This window comes from Kogia breviceps, chromosome 8 (genome assembly GCF_026419965.1).
Source record: "Kogia breviceps isolate mKogBre1 chromosome 8, mKogBre1 haplotype 1, whole genome shotgun sequence".
Taxonomy (NCBI): Eukaryota; Metazoa; Chordata; class Mammalia; order Artiodactyla; family Physeteridae; genus Kogia; species Kogia breviceps.
Window position 1 is genome coordinate 39,094,051 of NC_081317.1, and position 18,691 is coordinate 39,112,741.

Here is an 18,691-nt window from a genome sequence, read left to right on the forward strand (position 1 = left end):
TTCCTTGAGATCTGTGAGAATAGCTGTTATATTTCAGTCATTGGTCAGAGTCCATGGGTTGTGAGACAAGCTCTCCTGGAGGATGGTGGAGAGGAGGGAGTGGCTGGCCCTCTCAGGATTCCACGATTCAGCGTCCACATGAAGGCGCTCCTAGCTGGGTGGATTGCAGCACCACAGGCACCTCTGAGTACAAAAAGCATCATTCCATGCAGCCCAGTTCTGAATGCCTCCAGCTGCAGAATGGATTGTTTCCTACTTTAGAATTAAACTTTGTCTTTTCCTTCTGTAGAACTTCAGATGTGAGAACACATGCCAGTTGTTGGATCAGAGGACTCTTCCTACAGCACAAAAATGCATGCACTATACCAAATTTGCAAATATACAAAAGATGGCACATCTCATTATTTCTGTTTTTGAGGTTCCTAAGCTCAAGTCTAGTAAAATGCTGGTTGCCAGTAGACAGGGGCGTTTTGCAGGTAGGTGACCCAGGCGAGGTGAAATAAGTGGGGAGAGAGGCATGAGGAATTCCACAGATTTGGGAAATGCTTCCATTAATATTTTGTATTTGTGTTTTAAATTTTGGGAGTGACTCACAGGCACTGAGGAAAACTAACTGATTAAATTAACCTTGCCAGTAATGAGGTTGCCTGGCCTCTGTGTTAGCAGACACTCAGCTCATGGGCTGGTATTTAATTGGCTGCTTGGCGGCTGGTGAAAACAATGTGGGTTGAGTCCCACTTTAACAAGTGTTACAGTACATCAACCTTGTCATATTATATCCAGACGTTATTAAAATTAGGAAGTGATACACCGAATTGTTTGTTTTCCTTATTCACACAAAACAGATGTTCAGGACTCACTTTACTTAGATACAGTAAATTAGGGGTGGATGTGGTGAGTGAAGTAAATACTTTGTCTGTTCTAGAAGGATAAATGTTGTAGCCATTGTCCTGCTCTGGCTGCATTTGAAAACAACAAGTGATATTTTTAATACAATTTAATATTCTTCAGATGCCTAGTTGGAGGTCAGGGGTTATAAAATCAGCTTCTTGAGTAGTGAGAAAGTGCTATGGACAGAATCGTGTTCACCTCCCCTCCAAATTCATATGTTGAAGTCCTAACCCCTATGTGATTGTATTTGGAAATAGGGCTTTTAGCAGGTAATCAATGTTAAATGAGGTTGGATCCTTATCTGATAGAAGTAGTGGCATTACAAGAAGAGGGAAGATCTCTCTCTCTCTTTTTCTCTCCCCCTCTCTCCACATGCACACATAGGCACAAGACCATAGGAGAATACAACCAACTGCAGCTCAAGGAGAGAGCTCTCACCAGACACCAATTCTGTTGGCACCTTGATCTTGGAGTTCTAGGCTCCAGAACTGAGCAAATAGTTTTCTGTTGTTTAAGCCACCTGGTCTATGATATTTTGTTATGGCAGCACAAGCAGACAGAAAGGGGATATTGCTCCTAAGGAGACCTGTGGAAGCTAAAGACTGAAAGCAGTGAGTGCTTCTTTGTGAATGACCCTTAACAACCGTACTTGGCGAACCTAGTATGATCCAGTGGGGAGAGAACCTGCTAGAAATATGAGGCTGGGTTTACCTCTCAGCATTGCATCTTTCTGGGTCTCAGATTTCCTCACGTGTAGGAGAGGTCATTGGGTTAACTTTTCTTTAGGTCCATTCTAGCATGTTGAGAAGTCCAAGGGGTGTTGTATTTTAATTATTAGAATATTCCGGTAGGTCTCAGATGATTTTGTTTTCTCTCATGAATGGATTCTTGAATTTTTTTCAAGTGAGGGATACTAGCCAATGGGAAGATATTGTTTCACTCCTCATACTCAAACTCAAAGTTCATTTTGAGATGGGAAAAGGCAAGATTGGGAAAGATCCTCCAACCTCCACACCTCTGAATTAGGATTCTTTTCAATCAATACAGATGATCAAATAGCGAAATTTTTGGATATCAACCTCTGTGATTTGTGGCAGCTGGGTAATCAAAACACAACTCTATCTGTATCTCTACCATCCCTTTAAAATATTTTCAGTGGGGGTCTCCAATAATTAAAACCGTTACCATCCTTTCTTCAGAATGAGAAATTGAACACTTTGCAAAACTAGTTAATGCCAATAAAATTTCAACAAACTGCAAATGCTCTAATACATCACACACACAAATTTACACACAATCACTTATCACATAGTTGTTGTTTTTTTTTTTAAAGAACCTTATGGGCAAACATGGACACTTTCAACAATATCCATGAGTTACCAGGTTGTTGGTGGTGAGGATTTGGGGCTAGTTCCAGGTGCACTGGGAGCTGTCTTACATGGGGTGTATGTCACAACTGCAGAGGCCACATCCTCTACGGAGATTGGGGGCCTCAAACACAGATTTGCGCACAAGATGTCCTGACCTCCTACCCAAAGGTCAGTACATCTCTCCCAGCTACACTTAGCTTTGTGTGAAAGCTCCTGGAGGCCATATGATAAGCAGCTAGTGCCTGTGAGTAGAACCTGTAATTTACTTCTGAGGGTAGTCTGAGGTCTTCTTGTTTCCCAAGACACCATTGAATGGGGTCAGGGAAAGGCAGTTCCATGAGGGGCTTAAGGGTATGTCATATGAAAGAGAAGCAAGCCAACAGAGAAGACATGGAGTTTCATAAAAGTTGGCTAGTGCTCATGGTGTGGCCCTTGAGAGAATTATCTTCTTTCATCAGGGGTGAAAAAACACATACCTCTGTGGTGTCTAAATATGATAAGGAGAGTTTGGGGAATGAGAAGTCCAAATAAATGAGCTAATGTGGATATAAGCCTTGCAATACATAAATGGAGTTCACATACATGACCTCATTGATTCTTGGCACAATTCTGCATGGGGTTCCATCTTTATTTACCAACTGGTTTCCATGTTCTGGTTGCCAATGGGAAAAATGTGATTCAGAGAGGCTAAATTACCATCTGTGTCACAAAACTCATATGCGGCAGATTGGAGGCTTAAATCCATGGCTTCTGACCCCAAAAATTTGGCTCTTGGAAGGAATAGAATAAAATGGAGTTCATCTGGTTTGGGTAGAGGTGGGGGGAAATGTTACATGTTATTCACCCTGTTTTCTCTCCACTCCATCCTGATTACCTTTTGTCACTAGACAAAGATCCTTTTCCAGATTCTAGGCTGAAAGATGTCCTCACCTCACAAGCACCTATTTATTCTCTCACTCCCACAAAAAACAGTCGGTCTCCAATCCCTGATTCCTTTGGTTGAATCACATGATTTAGATCTGAATGTGGGAACAGATGAATCCTTGTGACCCAATGACTGAGAGAACCATTAAGAAAGGAAGAGCACCTTCCCCTTGAGGAAAGACTTGACCTTTTCAAACTGAGACCCTCTAGATCAAGACATGTTTTCTGCTGGTTCTTTTCCTTCTTTTCAATTTTATCCATTTACCATTTTCCTAAGTCATATGATGAGGGGGGTGTGAACTGTGAGGTCAAGTTGCCACGCAGCCTTTGTCAGGTGGTGGCTTGATTCAGTGATCCACAACCCATGTTTGGGTAGTGCCTGTTAGGGATGTCTCAGATGGAAGGTTATTTGGAATAAAGGACTCCCACACCTTCTCTCTCCAATTTGATCATATTCCCAACACAGGCTGTAAATCTGGATTAAGTTCTAGTCAGGGCCACCATCTCATAGCTTGTCCTCAGCAGTTCAGACTGTGTGCCCACTCCACACCACTGCCTATCCCAGTCCACCCAGGCCTCAGAGGAAGCAGATCCTGAAATAAATACCATGAGTGAGATGGTAAAATTTGGTGATTCATCAAATATTTATGGCCCAGTAAAGCTCAATATATTTTTGATATTATCTCAATCATATTATTATATAGTTCCACTTTGTTTAGGTAATATAATGTTACTCATCAATTATTTAGGGCCTGGCTGATTGAATGGGCTATTTGCCTTTCTTCTGTTCAATCCTTGTTCAACAATATTTATTAAGAACCTACTATATGCTGGGCATAGTGTCAGGCATGGAGAATGCTATGCAAAGACAAAACAAAAAATCAGAGAACCTGCTCTCAAGGACTTACCATTAAAGAACTAATGCCACTAAGGATGCATAATTACAACTAGAGATTCTGAAAAAGGGAAGCTGGTTGTGTGGCAGTGTTAAAACAAAGGATCTTGTACTCCTGAGCTGAGTCACGGAAGAGTTCTCTGATATTGAGAAGCCAGGACTGTGTTCTGAATGAAGAAGAGGAACTTGCCAGGAGTCAAGTAGCAAAGAGTAGGGCCAAAAAAGAACTTTCCGGCCAGAGGAAAGTCTGTGCAAAGACCTCATAGAGGAGGGAGTAGGGTGCTTTCTTACAAATGAAGGTCTGGGAAGCTGAAACTCAGAGGAAGGCTAGCACAAGCTGAGGCTGGAGAGAAGAGCTGGGATTAAATCCCAAACAGCTTTTTAGGCCATATTAAATATTTGGATCATGATCACAGGACATATGGAAAGCCACTGAATGCTTTCAAGCAGGGATGTGTGTGTATGTGTGTGTGTGAATGAATGATTAGATTTGTATTTTGAAAAGGAAAGTGAATACAGTGAGGACCTCACGTGGAAAGGAGACAAGCAAGGAGGCTGTCATAGGCACTCTGATGAGGGACAGTGCTATCTGGAAAAATGGTGATTGTGGTTGGACATTTAGGCAGTGATGGGTTGGATATGGACATGAAAGAGGGAACAGTGTCAAGAATAACTCCTAGATTTCTGGCCTATATGTTCAGGAGGATAGAAGTGTTATTTACTGTGATAAAGATACTGGAAAAGGGGCCAGGTGAGAGGGGGTTTCATGAGTTCAGTGCCTGTCTTTATATTAGTGATCAGCTACAAAGAACAGAAGGACTCACTGGAATGGCTGAACCAGTTAGGGGTGTGTGTGATTTGCAGGACAGGGAGTCCATGGCTATACAATCTAGGACTTATAAAGCAGCTCAACAATTCAGGGATAGTAGAGTTCTTTTCAGCTTTCTGGTCTACCTATTGTGGTGTGTGTGTAACCCTTTACCCTTTTGCTTATCTCCTTATGGTTCAAGATGACTGCTGTGATCCTCCCCTTGTACCTGTGTTACAAGTATAAAATTGGATGAAGGGCCAAGAGGTAAAGGGCTATATCCTAGTAAAAAATTTCCCTTTTATTTGGGAAGGGACCTCTACCCAGGAATTTTTCCTACATCATGTTGTCTGAACTAAGTTTCATGGCCACCCATAGCTAAATGGAGGCTTGGAAATCCAGTATTTTAGTTTTCTAGCCTCTATGGGTAGAGGAAGACCAAGGAGAGGGACATGTGAATAGCTTTTAGGGCTTGCATATATGGTGTGGAGTTTGGGTGCTTTGTGTCATCCAAGTAGAGATTTCAAGAAGAGAGGAGGTATATTGGCCCAGAGCTATTCTTCCTCCTCCTCTTCTTCCTCCTAAAAGGAAGTAGGTGATTTGGTGACAGTTTTAAAATATGGCAGTTAAGGCATGTATCCCATCTCCTCAAAATAAAAGGAAATCAGAAAAGCTCTGCTTTTCTGAAATTTGATCAGCCAAAAGGATGATTCCTTAATATTAACTACTATTATTGGAAGTAGGTGGCTAAAATGACCTTAAAATATGGACCCAATAATTCTGTGTGGGTAGTGCTTGAAAATGACATCTTGCATCAACCCAGCCAGTCTCTCTTTGATGGTGCATGAATCTGTAGCATTGGCTTTTAATAACCTGGTCACTCTGGGCCATATTATAAACTTTAATGCACCTTTTATAATGACAATAATAACCTTCCTGCTTCATGGGCCGAATATCATTCTTCCCCATACATTTTTTTCTTGAAAGGAGATGATGAGAGCAAGGGTTATGTCATTTCATAGGGGATTGTAACTGAGGAGGTAACTGAGCAGAGTCCTGAAGGAAGTGAGGGAGGGTGCCATGAGGACCTGTGGGGAAAGGATTCAGGCAGAGGTGGAAGCAGGCCTAAGGGCTCAAGCTGGGTTAAAGAGTTTGTTACTGCATAGGGAGGGTCTGTAGGGGAGTATCCCAGGAGGGAAATGGAATATTAACATCAGTGTCTTTCACTTTAAAAGTTTTAAGTGAACTATGAAAATGATACACAGGAAAAGTATAATATGGGACTTTCTATTTCCACTGCTATTTTGAACACTTTTCCTTGCAAACTGTCTTTCCTCATTGAACTGGTTTCTAGAATTGCATCCATATCAATCAGGATAAACTGGGTATAGGTAACAGAAATCTTGACAAATATTTATCTTACATAAATGAAGTCAGGAGGTAGGAAGTTCTAGGGTTGGTTTAGCAATGCAACAACCTTTTTCTCATGGGGATGAGATGACTACAATAACTCCAGGCATTCCCCCAGTGGTGCCTGTTTCCTTCCCAAACAGGAAAGAAGGTGAAGGCCAAAAAAGAAGCTCTACCTTTCCAGCTCTCTGTGTATCCATGAGAAAAAGAGCTCCTAAACACATTTCTGCTTATGCCTCATGGGCACTCAGTCAACTGCTCTCCCCTAAAGATAATCAGCAAATGGGAATGGAGCAATCATGCTTGACTTGCACTGAGCTTGGCTCATCCTCAGGGGCCAAGGGAGGGGTTTAGCTACTCTGAGCTTGTTGTGGCCAAACCAAGTTGATTTATATTGACTATGGAGGGAGAAATAATTGCTGTAGTGTAGGTAACCCGCAGTGTCTGTCACACCAGCACATCCATGAATCCTTTCAAGTTTAGTCACAGAAGAGTTGACTATTTTCCTCTCTTTATTCTGTCTGGATGTGGACCCTCACTGATGCATTTCCTGACCAATCTAGAGGGTGGACTCACCTTGTCCTAATTTAGGTTACCTCCAGAAGCTGACCTGATGCAAAGATTCAAGTGCAAAGAACTTCTTTGGGAGGTGCAGGGAACACTGACAAGGATGTGGAAAGTGATAAAGGGATGGGAAGGCAGTCAAAAAAGGGTGAATTTGTACATAGTTATCAAGGTGAGCAACTGGAGCTTTATCTTGGGGAAACTGGGAAATAGGAAGTACATGCCTCAGAATGATTCCACTTGAGAGATGAAGGAGCTGAGGAATTTATCCTCCAACTCCCATTGGTCATTGTTTGAAGGCTGCTCCTGAGATGTGCTGATTACTCTTCTATGGCTCTGGAAAAAGCTCTCAAGTCCAGAAATGCAGATAATCATTGGTGGAGGTCATCCAAAACACAAAGATATGGTAGGGTCTAAGGCAGAGGTCCTCAACCTTTTTGACACCAGGGACTGGTTTTGTGGAAGACAATTTTTCCACAGACGGGGCGGAGGATGGTTCAGGCGGTAATGTGAGCACTGGGGAGCGATGCCTGCCACTCACCTCCTTCTGTTCGGACCGGTTCTTAACAGGCTGTGGACCATTACTGGTCCTCGGCCCTGGAGTTGGGGACCCCTGGTCTAAGGGACATGGGAAGGGCTCTCACAGCACTTGCTACACACCCTATCTCGAACGGTCATGAGCCTTGATATGCACTAAAATGCTTTGGTGGAATGCTTCTAACTTATGTCTGTAACTTTATCAGTGTTCACCAGAAATTGTATGCTCCTCAAAATAAGGATGGACCAGACTTGTATAATTTTATTGACACAGCATCCTGCACTGTACTGTGTATAAGTAACTACTCTCTTACATGTATTTTGTTGGTGTCATGTTGAGGATTCGAATGACTTCATATACATCACAACATTTGGGCCAGTAGTTATCATCATGACTAGTTTATATGTTGATACAACTTTTCCAGTCAGGCAAATAAGTCAAGTGATAAAGTCCTTAAGGAGCATAACTTATGTAATATGGGGTGAACCTACACCACACCAAGGACATGGAGACTGGATGGATCTATATTAATTTGATTACGGTAGTCAGCCCAGTGAAAATATTCAGTACTCCAAATTCCAGAACCGTAATCGCATTTTACACCTAGAGATTTCCTTGTGTCTCCCTTGAATTCAAACAAAAAGAACCATAACAATTTTTAAAGTCTACATGGAGCATAAGCTGTTTTTATAAATGTGGAATAATTCATTGAGGATAAAAGTAATGTTAAAGAGTCATCCCAAAGAAATCTTGCTTTTGATGTAATCTAGTCAAATGGATTTCCCCCCCCCCTTCCCTAGTTCATTTTTGCCCAAGTGAGTTTCCATATGTTTCATCTAAATGAGTCACATTCAGAGAAATCATTCAAATTATCTGTGGGCACAGATACTCTTCTTTCATTTGTGCCTTGAAGGTGGGTGGTTATAAGGAGTGGAAATGATGGTGGGCTTTTCTCCAAACCCCAAATCTTTGGCTTGCTGTGATTCTGTGAGCTCTCTGCATCTCCAACTTTATTCTATACCAGAGGGAAATAGCCAAGGTAAATTGCAAAGATTATTCAATTTCAGTCCACTTTAAGTGCCCTCATAGGGAGACTGCACTCATGAATTCTCAGGGGATAGGCGATGCATCTTGCCATGAATAAAGTGCTGGCTGAGAGGTTTTAAATCACATTTGTAGCTTGGGAGACTAATATTAGAGGCAGTCCTCTTCATAAAAAGTAATGCCATCTGTGTCCTGACTGTACAGAGCACAAAGAGCTGGGGTGGGGGAGACCAGAGCTAACTTGTTTAAAGAATGATAGAACCATTCAAAGGGTGTCTTTCAAGGGACATAAACGCCTTACCCAGGTTAATAAAGACTGTCATTGCATTTCACACTTTTAGCCCCAGGGATGCAATTGTTCTCTGGGTCTCCCTAAGGCACCTTATATTAGTCAACCTGAAATATACATAAATCTGAATCCAAATGAAGCAATGCATTTGATCTATGCTTGAAAAAGAAATCTCTGTTGACTGTATTTATTTAATATTTTGTTTGATTTTCACCCGTCTCATCAAAGGTCATCTTTATGAGTGACTATTTATGGAGGACTCACATCTGAATGGCCTAGGTACGGAATTATTCTTGACTTCTCCCCCCATTTGGTTGATATTTTCAAATGAATGGGTACATCGAATGTTTTGTAGATTTCATTGCTATTTGGGTTCCATAATCTCTATGGTCTCTTGGAAAAGACTCGATTCAATCCCACACACCCTTGCTGAGTGCAGACTGTGCCTGACACTGGGGTAGTAAGCCAGCCAGCCCGTCTGGAATCCTGCACAGCTGCCAACCTTTCACGTAGACCACCCATAGCCTATTCTCTCGGATACTTGGCTCTGTCCCAGGAAAGACAGAGAGGAGCAGGGAAGGAAGGAAGGAAAGAAAGAAGGTAGGAAGGAATCAGGGCTCTAAAAATTTCAGATTTTTCCAAGCAGAGATCATCATGTGTGTGATAGGAATGCAGTCGAGTTGGAGGCAAGCATCTTGTCTTTCCCTTTTGCATCTGTGAACATTACTCTGTTGGACCCATTCCACATTGTGGGCAGCGTGATACACCCGGACTCCTTCAACTTCAGCTCTTTAAATGTTTCTGAAATCAGTGAATCTGAAATCCTTCCATGCAGTTGAGGTGGCTCATGTCCAAACCTGGCTGTTCCCTTTCTGCTTCAACAGCCAACCTTGGCTTGGGTGGAAATCTGTGTTGCTCTCCCTTCCTTTCCACTCACTCCCTTTGCTGGCTGAGCAGGATTCCTGCAGCAACCATCCAGCTAGCCCTGTTAGGTTGACTTATTTCAAGGGCCAAGGTGTGTGGAGCTGATTGTAACCTGCACAAACAACAGAGTTTGGAAGTAAGCTGGGGTTAATGTGTCTCTTAGATCGTCCTTATTAATTTTTTAAGGTATTTATTATTTAGACTCTACCTATTTCTAAAGCACCTTTGAGATGACCAACAATAAAAGAAAGAAAAGTAAATAGACTCATATAACAAGGATAAAAATGAAAACTTATATATAAAATGATAAACCTAGGCTAAAAATAGTTACTATTATTATAACACTAATTTTAGTAATGGGTTCCTAGGCAATCAAAAATTTAAAATATAGTGAGGGACTAAACTTTAATTACCTGATGATAAAAAGGATACATACTAATTCACCAGGAGGTGAGTTTTCTCCTTAGATCACTAACTCTTAATTGAAATTTATTACATGGATCCTTGAATACAGGAAGGGATTAACAACATTTTTAATGGTGATATTTTTCAAGTTGCAAAAATATTCTTAATGTGTCTGTCTTTCATAGAGTGAAGAAAGTTGATTGGTCTGTATAGGAGAATGAGGATCCTTTTTAGTTTTTCAGTTTTACTTCATCTGAGCTGTATCTTATCCATGACAGAAACGTGGACAGAGCTTTTTTGGTAGGAAGCATGACAGGTGGCCCACTCTGTCTTGCGCCAACATGGTTTATATTCCAGGCTCTTAAAGAGTTCACCACATGCTTTCCCTGCAAGGGTATCTTGCCATGCTTACATAGTTACTTGGTTACACAGTAAAGCCTTCATTAGGAATTCTTTTTTATTTCCTAAAGGAAATTCTCCTTTATTTTTTCCATTTGAAATTTTTTTCTCTTTATTGAGATATAATTGACGTATAACATTGTATGAGTTTAAGGTGTAGAACATGATGATTTGATACACCTATATATTGGGAAATGATTACCACAATAAGGTTAGTTAACACCTCCATCACCTCACATAATTACCTTTTTTTTTTTTTTTTGGTGGTGAGAACATTTAAGATCTAGTCTTTTAGCAACTTTCAAGTATATAAGACGGTATTGTTAACTATAGTCATCAGTTAGCTTATAACTGGATGTTTGTACTCTTTGACTTACATCTTCCCATATTCCTTACCCCCCAGCCCTTGACAATCACCACTTTACTCATGTTTCCATGAGTTTGACATCTTTAGATTCCACCTGTAACTGAAATCATACAGTATTTGTCTTTCTCTGTCTGACTTATTTCACTCAGCATAATGCCCTCAAGTCCATCCAAATGGACAGCATCCAATGTTGTCACAAATGGCAAGATTTCCTTCTTTTTTGTGGCTGAATATTAATCTTTTGAACATGCATGCCACATTTTCTTTATTCATCTATTGATGAACACTTAGGTTGTTTCCATGTCTTGACTATTGTGAATAACACTGCAATGAACATGGGAGTGGGGATATTTCTCTGAGGTAGTGATTTCAATGAGAGATTCTTGAAATTGCCTCCTTTGGCTCACCCTCAGAGGTCGTTGGAGTAAGAATTGGTGGCCCCTTTAGTGTTTAGGTCTGTTCCTACAAGTCTCTGATTATTTTCAGGGAAAACTCCAGGCCGGCTTAACATCTTTTGCATCCTGCTGAGAACACGGTACTCTGTTACCTGAGGGGTCACCTCTGATGTGTGCCGATACTGAGTGCTGGTGCTCCAGCCACCCGGGAGATGACAACCAAGCTTTTGGACTGATCCTCAGAATTAGGTATCACTTCATTTCAGCAGTCAGTGCCACAACTAATTTTGGTTATCTTTAGTATTTGACAAAAATGCTCTTCATCATGAATAGAGTATTTAACTTCTAAATTTCTGCCTAGTGCATTGACATCACAAATGAGTAATACTGCATGTCCCAACTTCAAAGGGTGACAAATAGTTCGATGAAAGCAGCAAATCGAGTCTGGCTCAGAGCCATTTATGCAGCAGACATCGATCCCAGATGTCAAATGTCAAATATCATTTAAGAACAGCAGAACACTAAAGCGGCAGAACATTTTACCAGGGTAGGTGATACTGTCCCAGTCAGCAGAGAACACAAGAAGGAAATGATATCAGGGATAAAAACACATGAAAAACGTTGAATAACCCTCAGAACATATGGAAATTAATGATATTCAGAGCCTGCAGAATACCAAGATTTTTCAGCTTAAAATAATCTTCCTGCCGATGCGCAGTTACTGGACGGCTCCCAAAACGCCACAGAGAAAATTAGATGCAAGCAAAAGAAAGCAAATCTTTGAGATTCAGGGAAGGGTTAGAAATAAAGCAGAATTATTTTTGACTAGTTGAAGAGACAGTGATACGGAGACAGCACCAGATTGAGACTTGGGTCCATGCCCGTTTTCTCCTTACCCATTCTAATTGGTCTTGGACAAGATTCTTGTCCTTAATTTCTTTGTAAGGTGGAGTTTTGTTTTATTAACATTTAAGGTCCTTTACATCTTTAAAACTGTATAATCTATGCATATGACAAAGACCCAGTAGCCAGAATAACTTCTATCTGTACTAAATCTGTACTGAAGTAGATAAAGTCCCCCCGCCCCCCGACCACCCAGTGCTTAGATATCTGATAAAATTTGTAGCAGAAGGAAGGGCTGCTCCACTTCCAAGCTCAACTACCACTATATCATGCTGTCCCAAGAATAGAGCATGGTGTGGGGAAAAGACGGGTGAAGAAAACCGAGTGCTAGTCTACCGGAAGCCTGTATGTAACCACATTATCCATTCATTCTCAGCTATTGCTGCTTGAAATGGGGATTAAATTGAGTAAAAGGGTCTGTGCAACCCTAAATCCCAGGAGTGAGGTTTCTCCAATGACAGAGTTCTCCAGCTTAAAAAAAAAAAAAGATGTCCCCAAGGGTTGGGTGAATGCCCTCAATGGAGACATATCTGAATCTCTTACACTCATTTAGTATAATTGAATCAGAGCTTCAAAATCCTTGAACTCTGTCTTCCATTTAACCCCAGCACCTTATTGGCAAGCAGGATGCCTTCTAGAGAGTGGACCAAACCAGAAAGCTTTTAACTGACTCTGGATTCAAGAGTGACAGACTTTCAAAGAGCTCTGAGGCCTGCAAAAATCACAAGAGTGTGGGGAGGTCAACAGCAGATTTTTGAATTATTAACACATGTTTAACAATTAAAGAAAGACATATTGCTAGGCTATCAAGGCAATTAATTATTTAGTTGTACAAGGTAAAGAGTGGAATAAAAGATTAAGTACAGTGAATATGACTCTTAGGCTGTGAAGGCAGATATGCATGAAATGCCTGTCAAAAACTTTACTTGTTTGAAATCAAATCACATCTGATTCCACACCTCCATTCCACAGGGCTGGTGCAACGTTTAATCTCAGGTGAGATTATTAGCATTCATTTCCCACCTATTTCCAGAGTCATGCATAAGTCCTTATTGAGAAAGGGTAGGTCTTATATAGAGCTGATGATCAGAGTCCAACACTACATAGTGGGTCTGGCTTCCAGAATTCTGAGATATGCTTGGGGACATGACAGATCTTGTTCAAGGCTTGGACTTCTTAGGTGTACCCCTCCCTTCCATCTTCTCTCAAGGGAAGTGAGGAAGCCAGCTGTGGGTGGATACACAGCAGCCCTCCAGTCAACTCAGGGCCATCTCTTTTCTTCTCTGCTGTACTTTTTTTTCCTGCAGAAACATTAAGTTCTCTCCAGTTCCCTTTGGAATATCTGCATACCTGCCACCTTCCCCTCTGAACTGCTTACCTCAATCTCCTCAAAACTCAGGCTTTCATAAGAGGATGAAAGAGAGGCTATCTTCCAGAAGCTTTTTTTTTTTTTTTTTTTTTGCCTAGCAATACAAATTTCTTTAGATTCAGGAAGCACAAAAACCCAGCTACCTGCATGGAATTGGAAATGGGAGATGGATGTGAAGGAAAAGACATGTTAAGGACAAGCCCAAATTAGTGCATCAACAAGTCATCCCATACCCTTCCACTCCTCCCACCCCCATAAATCTTTGTGTTCTTTTAGCTCAGTTGTCCAGGGCTCGCTCTTAAGTAACTCTCCCATACAAAGCTGCAGGGGTGTGATACTTCCCCAGACTTTTCAGGGGTCAGGTATGTGGGCCCAGGTTCAAGGCAGCAGTTTTGCCTTTTGACATGAGGAGACAGCTCTGTGTAACAATTAAGAGCAGATGTATTGATAGGGTATCAGGACGACCAGTGATTCATAAGTACAATGGCATGAGAAGAAGGAAGACTACAGTTCCAAGTGTCCCTGATGAGGAGGACTCTTCATAAAAGAGTTTGTAACTAGCACTCAGGATGAATTGATGCAGAACGTTGCAGCACCATGGTGGCCATCTGGGAAGTGACTGAGGACTCCCTGGCTGCTGTGTACCTGAGAGGCTTGAGGTTATGACAATTAAGTACAAGATAAACTGCCTACCTGAATCCCTAAGCTAGGAATGACCTCCTCTCTTTTTACTCCTCTAATGAAATTCCCTCTGACTTCAAGGGTTTTTTTTTTCTTTAATTTGAGCCATTAGTAAAATAGCAATTAAGTAATTCTTATATTTATTTATGTAAGGTTTGTCTTCCTTGCTAGCTCCATGAGTACAAGGATCAGTATTTGAATTCTTCTTCTGTGTATTTCCAGCACCTAGCACAGTGCTTGGGGCACAGTAGGTGCTCAATAAGTAGTTTGGTTGAATGAATGAATGATCAAGGTAAAGGGCATTTGTATTCTAAAGATGTCCATAGCCATTTCGCCCAGAGAGCAATCTCTTTCTTCTTTTGAGTGTCCAGAGCACTAGTTACTTGTGTGACTGAGTTGTCACAGAACATAAAAAGCCTTGTATCACACATTTGCCCAGCACAAGTACCTGCAAGCCCCCAATGGCAGTTTGTAAGGTCGTAGAGGGCAGTCGATGACTCACGATGCTCTGATTCTCTCTGGCAGTGGCACTGAGCTTTGAGCTCAGTGGGAACCTGATATATAGTATTTACAGAAAATTGTTCTGTTTAGAAGTAAATATTTGGCACTCAGCCTTTTCTTGCAAATGGTGCTGTTCATATAATGAAAATCCTTTTGCTGGAAATCAGTGGTAGATCCTTCTGCTACAAAACCATGTATGCATTTCTGGAAAAAATGCATTTTGTGTGTTAAACATAAGAGGGTTTATGTAGAAATTGGGTTTGGGAGTAGGCAGTTCAAAACCTTTGCAACTCTGTAACCACAGGCCTCATGAAAACAAGAATTGCTACCTTAAGAGAGAATTTAGCAGGGGTGGTGGTAGCTGGAGAAGGCCTCATGGATACTGAAATGCATGTAACCAGTAGGGCGCAGATGGCTGGTCTGGGGACACTGAGACAATGCATTTGGAAGTGAGCCCTGAGTGCACCTGTCACCAGCAGAGAGCGCTGTGAGGCTTGGGTGGTGGGAGGGGAGTCCTCACTGTAGGCACGCATCTTAAGTTTACTTAAAATTGAGCTAAAAGGGCTCTGTTTATGCAGCAGCCAAACTTCAGGCTCTTTCCTTTGATGCTGGAGGTTCTTTCTGTTCTGTCTCCCATTCCCAAGAAAACTCACCTGTGAACCAACAAAACTCACTCAGTATATAGACATCATTCCCTTATTTAACAACCATGTGTGAGCTACTTGTTGTTCAGGATAGACTGTACTTGTGTTTGATTTCCATCTGCTTCCGATCTTCTAGAATGTAGTTCTACTCAGAACTATGGGTTTAAATGTTTTACTTTCACACCCTTTTCTAAAAAGAATAACGATGACAATAACAAACACAACCATACCTTTGGGATAAGTCATTTATGGCCCAGAGTGTGGTCTGTCTCAGTGAATGCTCCCTGTGAGTTTTTGAAGAATGTGTATTCTGCTGCTGTTGGACAAAGTAGTCTATAGATGTCAGTTATACCCAATTGATTGATGGAGGTGTTGAATTTGACTGTGTCCTTACAGATTTTCTGCCTGCTGGATCTATCCATTTCTGATTAGGGTGTCGATATTTCCAACTATGATAGTGAATCCATCTATTTCTCCTTGCAGTTCTATCAGTTTTTCCCTCCTGTATTTTGATGCTCTGTTGTTAGGTGCATACTCCTTAAGAATTGTGATGTCTTCTTGGAGAATTGACCCCTTTATCATGATCTAAAGCCCCTCTTTATCCCTAATAACTTTCTTTGCTCTGAAGCCTGATCTGTCTGAAATAATACTCCTGCTTTCTTCAGATTACTATTGAGGACCAAGATGGCTGAGGAGTAGGAGGATGTGCAGTTAATCTCTCTCCACAAATGCATCAAGAATACATATACACGTACATATCCATATTCTCACAGAACACCAGCTGAACATTAGCAGAAGACCTTGGACACTGGAAAGAACTAGATAGATCCTTGCATAACCTGGTAGGATGAAAGAAAGAAGGCGAAAAGAAGAGGAGAGAAAGAGGGATGGGATCTGTGCTCCTTGTGGGGGGAGGTGAAGAAGTTCCTGCACCTGGGGAAGCCCCCTCACTGACGGGGAAATCAGTTGGGACAGAAGAGGAGCATCTGAGGCTGTCAGAGGAGGGTGAAACGGCTGGTCTGTAGCAGACAGGACAGAGTGAGACCTACACAGACAGTCTGTGCCACAGCCCTGCATGCCCCAGACTAGGACGTGTGTCCACCAGTGCACACGGGGGCTGAGAGCTGGAACACGGGGATTGGAGAGCAAACCTGAGGGGAGGACTGCTGTTGGCTTTGAGGAGACAGCTTGAGGGGATGGGAGGGAGGAAATCTGCAGCCAGGAATGCTTGTGGAAGAAACCCAGATTGACATAGAACCAAGGTGCCACTGTTGAGTGACACACAGGGGTGGAGCCACCATTGCAGCCTCTCTCTCCAAGTGCTGGCCCCCTGCCCTGCCAGGAGCTAATAAAAGGCTGACCTTCTCATGACAGCTGCCAGGCGCTAGGACTGGATCTCTCACACCCATGGCCACCAGCTTTCCTGCACAACTGTTGCTGCCAGGGCCCCCACGACCCAGGCAGTCATGCCACCTCCATGCCCTGTCCTTACTGGAACAGACGCTAGTACTCCAGGACAGCCTGGGGAGCAGGCTCCTGTGGGTGGACTGCATGCAGAGGTGGGGCCAAAACCACAGCTGAGCCCCAGGGGCAGCGTGACTAAGGAAGAGTGAAAAAATTTTTTCTGTGCAGCTGCACAAGTCACAGATTAAATCCCTGTGATCAGCTTGGTAAACACTGCATCTAAGGAATATCTGAATGGACAACGAGTGTTCCCACAAATGACACCGGTCTAGCTCTAGCAGCTGTGGACTTTGGGGACTAGTACACGTGGGAGTTGGGCCAGGGCAGAGTCTGAGCTGTCCCCACAGTGTTCACAGAGGGACCAGAGACCTACCTAGAGATTTTGGAGGGCCTCCTGGGGAGGTGAAGGTTGGCTGTGACTAATGGTTGGGGCAAGGACACTGACAGCTGAGACCCCAGGAAAATATAATTATTACTATTTTTTAATGTTTTGGTTTGCTCTGTTGCTTTTTAAAATTATTATTTGTTTTTATTTTTATTTTTAAAAAAATTTTAATACATTAAAATTTTTTATTTTTCTATTTCTACGTTACTTTTTTTGTTCTGTGTTTTTTCCTTGTTTTTTTCTTTCCTTTGTTCTATTTTGTTTTTATTTCTTTTCCTTTGTTCTATTTGTTCTTATCTTTTTAATCTTTTTAAAATCATTTTTGTGTGTTTGTTTTGTTTACTTTTCAGTTTGAAGTCTGCTTTTGTTTTGTTTTGTATTTTTTGTTTTTGTTAGCTTTGTTTATAATTGTTTGATTTCATTTGGGGATTCTTTTGTTTGGTTGTTCTTTTGTTTTTTGTATTCTCCATTTTTGTTTTGGTATGTGTTTGTTTTTTTTTGTTTTTGTTTGGTTTTGCTTTTACCATTTGTCTGGGGTTTGTCTGTTCCGTTGTTTTTTTTTAATTGTTCTTGTCGCTGTTTGCTTGTTTTTGTCTTTGTTATTTATCTTGGGGATTTTTGGTCTATTCGTTTTCATTTGTTTTTCTTCCTGCCCCCCTTTTTCTTTCTTTCTTTCTTTCTTTTTTTTCCCCCTTTTTTTTGCCATGCCATGTAGCTTGTGGGGTCTTGGTTCCCAAGCCAGGAGTCGGGCCTGAGCCTCTGGGGTGGCAGCACAGAGTCCAGGACACTGGAATGCCAGAGTATTCCCTGCCCCAGGGAATATTAAATGGTGAGAGCTCTCCCAGAGGTCTCCATCTCAACTCTAAGACCCAGCTCCACCCAATTGCCTGCAGACTCCAGTGCTGAATGACCCATGACAAACAACAAGCAGGACAGGAACACAAACCCACCCGTCATCAGACAGGCTGCCTAAGTCATACTAAGCCCACCCCCAAACACACCACCTGATGTGGCCCTACCCATGAGAGTAACAAGATCCAACTCACCCACAAGAATGCAGGAACAAGTCCCTTCCACCAGGAAGCCAACACAAGCCACTGGACCAACCTCTCCCAGTGGGGTCAGACTCCAGAAACAAGAGGAGCTACGACCCTGCAACCTGCAGAAAGAAGACCTCAAATACAGTGACTTAGACAAAATGAGAAGACAGAGAAATATGTTGCAGATGAAGGAGCAAGATAAAAACCCACAAGACCAAATAAATTGAAGAGGAAATAGGCAATCTACCTGAAAAATTATTCAGAGTAATGATAGTAAAGATGATCCAAAATCTTGGAAACAGAATGGAGAAAATACAAGAAACGTTTAGCAAGGACGTAGAAGAATTAAAGAACAAACAGTAATGAACAACACAATAACTGAAATTAAAAACACACTAGAAAGAATCAATAGCAGAATAATTGAGGCAGAAGCACGGATGAGTGAGCTGGAAAATATAATGGTGGAAATAACTGCCACAGA